At 37.9% G+C, this 6640-nt stretch overlaps 1 long non-coding RNA gene across 3 annotated transcripts in view; it reads left to right on the forward strand.

Moving 5' to 3' along the window:
- The window catches only part of LOC104006151 (uncharacterized), a 211442-nt gene extending 205482 nt beyond the window's left edge, over positions 1–5960 (forward strand). For all 3 annotated transcript variants that reach the window (XR_010156328.1, XR_001717068.4, XR_010156327.1), the window contains 2 exons: positions 2796–2885; positions 5811–5960. This is a non-coding gene — a long non-coding RNA (uncharacterized LOC104006151). The remainder of the gene's footprint in view (positions 1–2795; positions 2886–5810) is intronic.
- Positions 5961–6640: the final 680 nt, after the last annotated feature.

Below are 6640 nucleotides of genomic sequence, written 5' to 3' on the forward strand. Positions count from 1 at the left end.
CTAACACAGGAGAACTTTTTTTGTCTCACTAAGATAGTTGTGTAATATCTTGAGTGGACAAGCAAGGAGGGGTAATTTAACAGATATAGCAATGTGTCTTGTGTGTTAGGCATATATGGTGGAGAATAGACTGGTTTTGGTAGTCTATCTCTAAAAAGAGAAGTATAGGTAACTGAATGTGTTTTAATTATTTGAAAGATTTACTTCTCTAACAATCTAAAAACTGAAAACCTTTAAAAGGAACCCTCCCTAAAAGAGGAGGATTTTTTCTTAACGAGGAAGCATTCTATCATTACATTCAGTTTAAAATTACAATGAACAACTCTGGCAAATATGAAAAGGGATGATGCTCCTATACATTGGTGGTTTCAGCATAAATTGGTACAATATTCCTGGTAAATAATTTGGCAACAGGTTTCAAGAGTCACAAAAATATTCTTATCTTTTGATCACTTTTTATCTTAAGAAAAAAAAGAAAACAAAAGAGAAGAGTAAGAGAAAGGGAAAGGGAGGTGAGAGGAATGAAGAAGGGGATGGAGGGAGAGAAGGAGGGCAGGCAAGCTGTGTATAGATGGTCATTTCAGAATATTTATAGTTTAAAAAAGAGAAAGGAAGAAAGATGTTCAGCAATAATGACATATTTATATAATGCATATCAACATAAGCACGTATAATATCTTTCAAGCCTTAAGACTGAACAGGAAGAAAAATGCTAACATAGGGATGAGTGGAGTATATATAATTAAAAATGGCATCCATTTGATGATTCATCTATGTAAAGTCATGTAAGCATAAGGAGAAGGTAATTTGTTTGATTATGAACAGGACGGAGTGAGGTTTATCCTTTTTTTTTTTTTTTTTCCAGAGAGTCTTACTCTGTCGCCTGGGCTGGAGTGCAGTGGTGTGATCTTGGCTCTCTGCAACCTCCACCTCCTGGGTTCAAGCAATTCTCCTGCCTCCATCTCCCAAGTAGCTGGGATTACAGACACCCACCACTACGTCTAGCTAATTTTTTATATTTATAGTAGAGAAGGGGTTTCACCATGTTAGCCAGGCTGGTCTCGAACTCCTGACCTCATGATTCACCCGCCTCAGTCTCACAAAGTGCTGGGATTACAGGCGTGAGCCACCTCACCCAGCCGGTTTATCCTTTTAAAGTCCCCATTGCTATTGTTACAAGAGTAGAGTTTAGTTAATTGCTTTCTATTTATGACAGGGCATGGAGTGCAGCAAAGTCTACCAAATTGAATACAGTTTTGGAGTGTCGACAAAATATGAATTTCCTTTTCACTTCTGCAGACTATCCATATGAAATTATATTTAATCTGTATAACTAACTCCTCAGTCTATTCCGCTGTAATAAAGCATCTTTTCAAGAAATGAAAATAATATCTACATGATTAGAAAAGCTGTTTATGCCAATTTGATGAAGCATTTATTTTAGGTTTGCACCTATATAGTGTGGTTATGGAACTGGCAACACTTCTATTTCCATCTGTCATTTAAAGCAAGCTTGGTTTAGAAGAGCCACATAGTGTGCTAAAGGTTAGAACAAAGACTCTAGAGCTAGGTCAATCTGGGTTTGAATCCCTTACATGCCTTCTAGTTGAGTATCCTTGGACAAATTTCTTAATATCTCTCTGCACTTCCATTTTCTCATCTGTAAAGTGGGTAGAAAAATTATGCCTACTTTATAGGGATATCATGAAGATTAAATGAGTTGATGCATATGAAGTTCTTAATACAGTACCTGGCATGCAGTGATGTTAGCTGATCATCAGGGATTATTGGTTCTTTTTAACCCACTGCTTTTATACAATGAACAGTTAGGTCTAAGGGTGATCAAATTAAAGCACATCTTTTAATATTGTGGGGCTTGGGTCTATATTTAGACTCATTTCCAGAATAGTCTCATGGCCAGAATTTAGACGCAGCCAGAATAGTCAATGGCTAATATTTTTTGAGGACATCTTCAGTGCCATAGTTCTATCATCACATATTATATTAAACAATGTAATATTAGTGTTGTGGGGATATTTTTTCAGGAAAATTATGTAAATTTATGTCCAGATATATTACTTTTTGAATTTCATAGAACATATATGATTGAAGGGAAGCTGAAGAGTAAGTTTTGGTTTTCTTGAAACCACTACTGAAAAGAGTTCACCTCCATAATGCCTCTTGCTATATTCCCATTATTCAAGGTCTATCTAGACTGCCCCAGAAGATTTTCAGACATTTTAGGTAATCTACACTTCTTGGTTTTTCTAGAGAAGTCAATCGGGGAATCATGGGAATTAATCTAAACTTATTACAGGAATTATTCTAATTTTCTAATCCAGGAAGGTGAGAATGGACCAGGAAAACTTCTCAGTAAGAAGCAGAAAGAATTTGATGCTAAGAAAGAAGATAAGTACACAGATTGCATTCTGTTTTTATTTACCGAGCAGTCCTGAACATTTGTAATGCACAAAGCTGTATACAGGCACAGTATAGAAACAAGTGGCACCATCTTTGCTCTCAAGTAGCTTATACTTCACATGACAAAAAGATATGCATGCACAAATATATAGCAAACGAGGAAATGCATACAAAATATCGTCCTATCAAAGCATGATTTTGAATAAGCTTTAAATCCTAAAAGATTCATTCCAGCAAGTATTAATAGTATTTTGGTTCTCATTAGTTCTACCAATAACTTGGGTCTTGAACTTTCAACACTTCATTAACTGAAAGAAGAGGCTGGGGTAATCACTGTTGCAATAGCATGACTGCTATTTTTTTTTCTCTTGCAGCCACCAACTGATAGCTACAAAACTGCACTTCCTAGAGACATGTTGAGAGAGGTTCAAGGCTCAACAGAACTTACCCTTTTGCTGTCAGAGGTACAATTAGATGCTTGATGTAGCTCCCAGGTTAATTACAAAGTGAGCATTACATTAGATTAATAAATGCTGAGGTTGATGCCCTTGCAATGAGGGAAGACAGTACCGAATAATTCAGCTCACATTTTCTGGTCGGCACTTATCAATGTTAGTTATTTGGCAGGTCAGCCTGACCTGGGTTATGTCACAAAAAGCCACATGGGGCAGCTGTGGAAGCAAATCAGTGATCCTAGCTCAAGGGTTGTACAAAGCATTTTGTGCACATTTAACAAGTTCAAGTACCATACAATACATGCTGGTTTTTCCCTGGGATTAAAAGTAAATACGTTTTTCCACTTTTTAATTGGCCAAATATTTTATTGAAACATTTAATTGAAAGTAATCTCCAAAAGTATTTCCAAGTTCCAGAAATTTGAACAGTACACTGATAGAATAAAGGAGGCTATTACTGTAAAACTTCTTTCAGTATATATAACCTATATCCACAGTACATCAGAAAGCAACTCTGCTTGAGCATATAAAAAGTGATGTCTAAGTAGGAAAAAATTTGGCACTAGGCCAGGTGTGGTGGCTCACACCTGTAATTCCAGCACTTTGGGAGGCAGAGGCGGGTGGATCACTTGAAGTCAGGAGTTTGAGACCAGCCTGGCCAACATGGTGAAACCTCGTCTCTACGAAAATAACCCAAAAATTAACCAGGTGTGGTAGTGAGAACCTGTAATTCCAGCTACTCAGGAGGCTGAGACATGAGAATCGCTTGAACCTGGGAGGCAGAGGTTGCATTAAGCCGAGATCATGCCACTATACTCCAGCCTAGGCGACAGAGCAAGACTGTCTTTAAAATTTTTTTTTTAATTGGCACTTTATTTTATTATAACAATAGAAATGACAGTACAAAAGTTCATCTTTTCTGAATAGAACAATGACTAGCATATTGTAAGGTCTTGATAAATATTCCTTGAATAAATCTTTGGCTAGCCTGAGAAAGTAGAATTCATTTGGCATTTATACCTAATATTAATTTCCTGATGATTTACACAAATATTTTAGGGTCAAGTTTTGAAACCCCAATAACCTAATTCCTTACTATTCCACAGTGTGGTCCACAGACAAGCACCAATATCACCTGGGAGCTTGTGAGATCTGCAAAATCTCAGGCCTAATTAATCAGACCTGCTGAATCAGAATTTGCACATTAAAGTTTGATAAAATCTCTTTCAAAACAGGTGAAATAAGGCCGGGCACGGTGGCTCATGCCTGTAATCCCAGCACTTTGGGAAGCCGAGGTGGGTGGATCACTTGAGATCGGGAGTTCGAGACAAGCCTGACCAACATGGTGAAACCCTGCCTCTACTAAATACAAAAAATTAGCCGGGCGTGGTGGCGGGTGCCTGTACTCCCAGCTACTCGGGAGGCTGAGGCAGGAGAATTGCTTGAACCTGGGAGGCAGAGGTTGCAGTGAGCCAAGATCGCTCCATTGCACTCCAGCCTGGGCAACAAGAGCAAAACTCTGTCTCAAAAACAAATAAATAAATAATAAAACAGGTGAAATAGTCCTAAAGTTAAGATCAAAGCCCTCTTTAAATAGAGAAACACAAGGGAAGTAGATCTTAAAATATGGTAATGGAACCAGAAAGGATGTTTGGAAAGTGCAAAATATTACTTACATATGTGATGTGGCAGATATATACTGTCAAACGTTCATACCCAAGTAATTATTGTGACCTTGAGTGAGTTCCTCAACCTCTCTTGCAGTTATTTGTAAAAGAAAAAAGGCAAGTTCGAAAACTTCTAGTTCTAATGTGACTTTCCTCTTGTCTTCAAGTGCTTTGGGTCTTATTTCCCACAAATTAACAAAAGCATCCCTTTCACCCTACGTCATACCAGTTTGGCCACTGTGTGTGCCTCTTGTCCTAATTTTTACCTAGCCCTCACCCTACACTACTCTGCCACACACCTGAGACATATGCTATAGGCATTCTGGATATACTTTTAGCCCATTAAATGTGAAAACAGCATTTATTCTGGAAAGCTCTCTTCGTTTCAGATAAATCAGAAAGACATTTACTCATATATATTATACATATATCACCTGATTAATTGGGCAAAATGAAATGAATAACCCTTTTAATATCCCCTTTTCAACACATATTCCCTTCTGTTATACTTCTAACTATCGTTGGGGAAACAGGAGAGATGTCTTCTTTTTTCTCTGCTCTGTAAAAATTTTTAAAGAAATCTTTCATAAAGATCTCTTTTGTATTTTTTAGTTTTATATATTTGTTCTACTAACTTAATAAGGTATTTTAATGGAGATTCCGTAGAAAAATAATTGCTAGCAGAGCTTTAAAGACAGTTTAAGTACTTATATCCCTAGAGTAGAGGAATATTGTATGACATGATTTAAGAAAACCATTGCTAATGAACATAGTCATCAGCAGATTTTGACTTAAGGGGCACTGAAAAATCCTCTAATCTTATCTTCTCTTCCAAAATATACTATCTGCTGGGACCTTCTATTTGCATAGTACGAAGACAAAGAATTACTAAGCCATATGGCTTCAAGATAATCCTGATGTGGTAACTTAAAAGATGTCATCAAAGTCTTGCCACACCTCTCATCAGGAGGTGAAATCTATTTCCACTCCCCTTGAATCTAGACTGGCCCTGTCACAGACTTTGACAAATAGATTGTGGCAAAAGTGATTATGGAACTTCTAAGAGTAGGCCTTCAGAGATCTATATGCTTTCTCCCTCTTGGAATGCTCTCTATTGGAAGTGAGCAACCATGCAAGAAATAACAACTACCCTGAGTCCACCATGCAGGGAGGAAGCCTGAACTAACCTCATGGAGAGAGAGAGTGTGTGAAGGAGTACAGAAGGGCCATACCTGTGAGTAAAACTTTCTTGGAACTTCCATTTCAGCTCCACCACCAGATAAGCACAACTGAGCGAATGACACCAACCAGTGCCAAGAGAAGCAGGACTACCCAACTACACTTTGCCTAAATTCCTGATTCACAGAATTATAAGCAAATAAAATGATTGTTTAAAGCACTAAGTTTTGGGTTCATTTGTTATGCGGCAATGAAGAATCAAAACACCTGGAATCCAGTTACCTTCTCTTTTATTATCCACATGGTCTCTCTCCTGTAGTGTCGCTGTTTTTCCTGACTAGCTTTCTCATCCTGCTGTTACACCCTTACTAGGAATTTCTCTCAGAAATATCCAGTTAAAATTCCGGAAGGGAATAGGCTGGTTGGCTTTGCTCATTGTCTCACTTTTCTTGGGCAGAACCTTTTGTACCAATCCATTTCATCAGCATTTTTATGGGTGAATCTTAGCTGACCAGGTACCGACTCTCGTCAAATTACTGTCTGACTCTACACAAGAAATATACAAAGAGCCTGGTGCTGCTTTCCTGAGCAGGACAGTTCATAGGGACATTGAGCATGGTTGGCATCTAACCTGGTTATTCTGAAGATTTCATGATTAAATTCTCAGTCCTATGAATTAACCAATTGTCCAGTGTTAAAATACAGACACCCCCTGCACACATGAAACTGCTCATCAATTGTTTAAACTTTAATATATGTAAAAGGTGCCCAGTAGGATCTAGCTGAATCTGAGCATTAATGCTGGAAAAGGAGGAGGAGGCCTGAGATCTTTGGCTGCTTGGTAGAGTAAAGGTGGTAGAAAGAAGTCAACAAGAATTTAAAGGAAAGATCAAAGGACAGTGAAAGAACATTTTTCCT

Source organism: Pan troglodytes, chromosome 3 (assembly GCF_028858775.2).
Source record: "Pan troglodytes isolate AG18354 chromosome 3, NHGRI_mPanTro3-v2.0_pri, whole genome shotgun sequence".
Taxonomy (NCBI): domain Eukaryota; kingdom Metazoa; phylum Chordata; class Mammalia; order Primates; family Hominidae; genus Pan; species Pan troglodytes.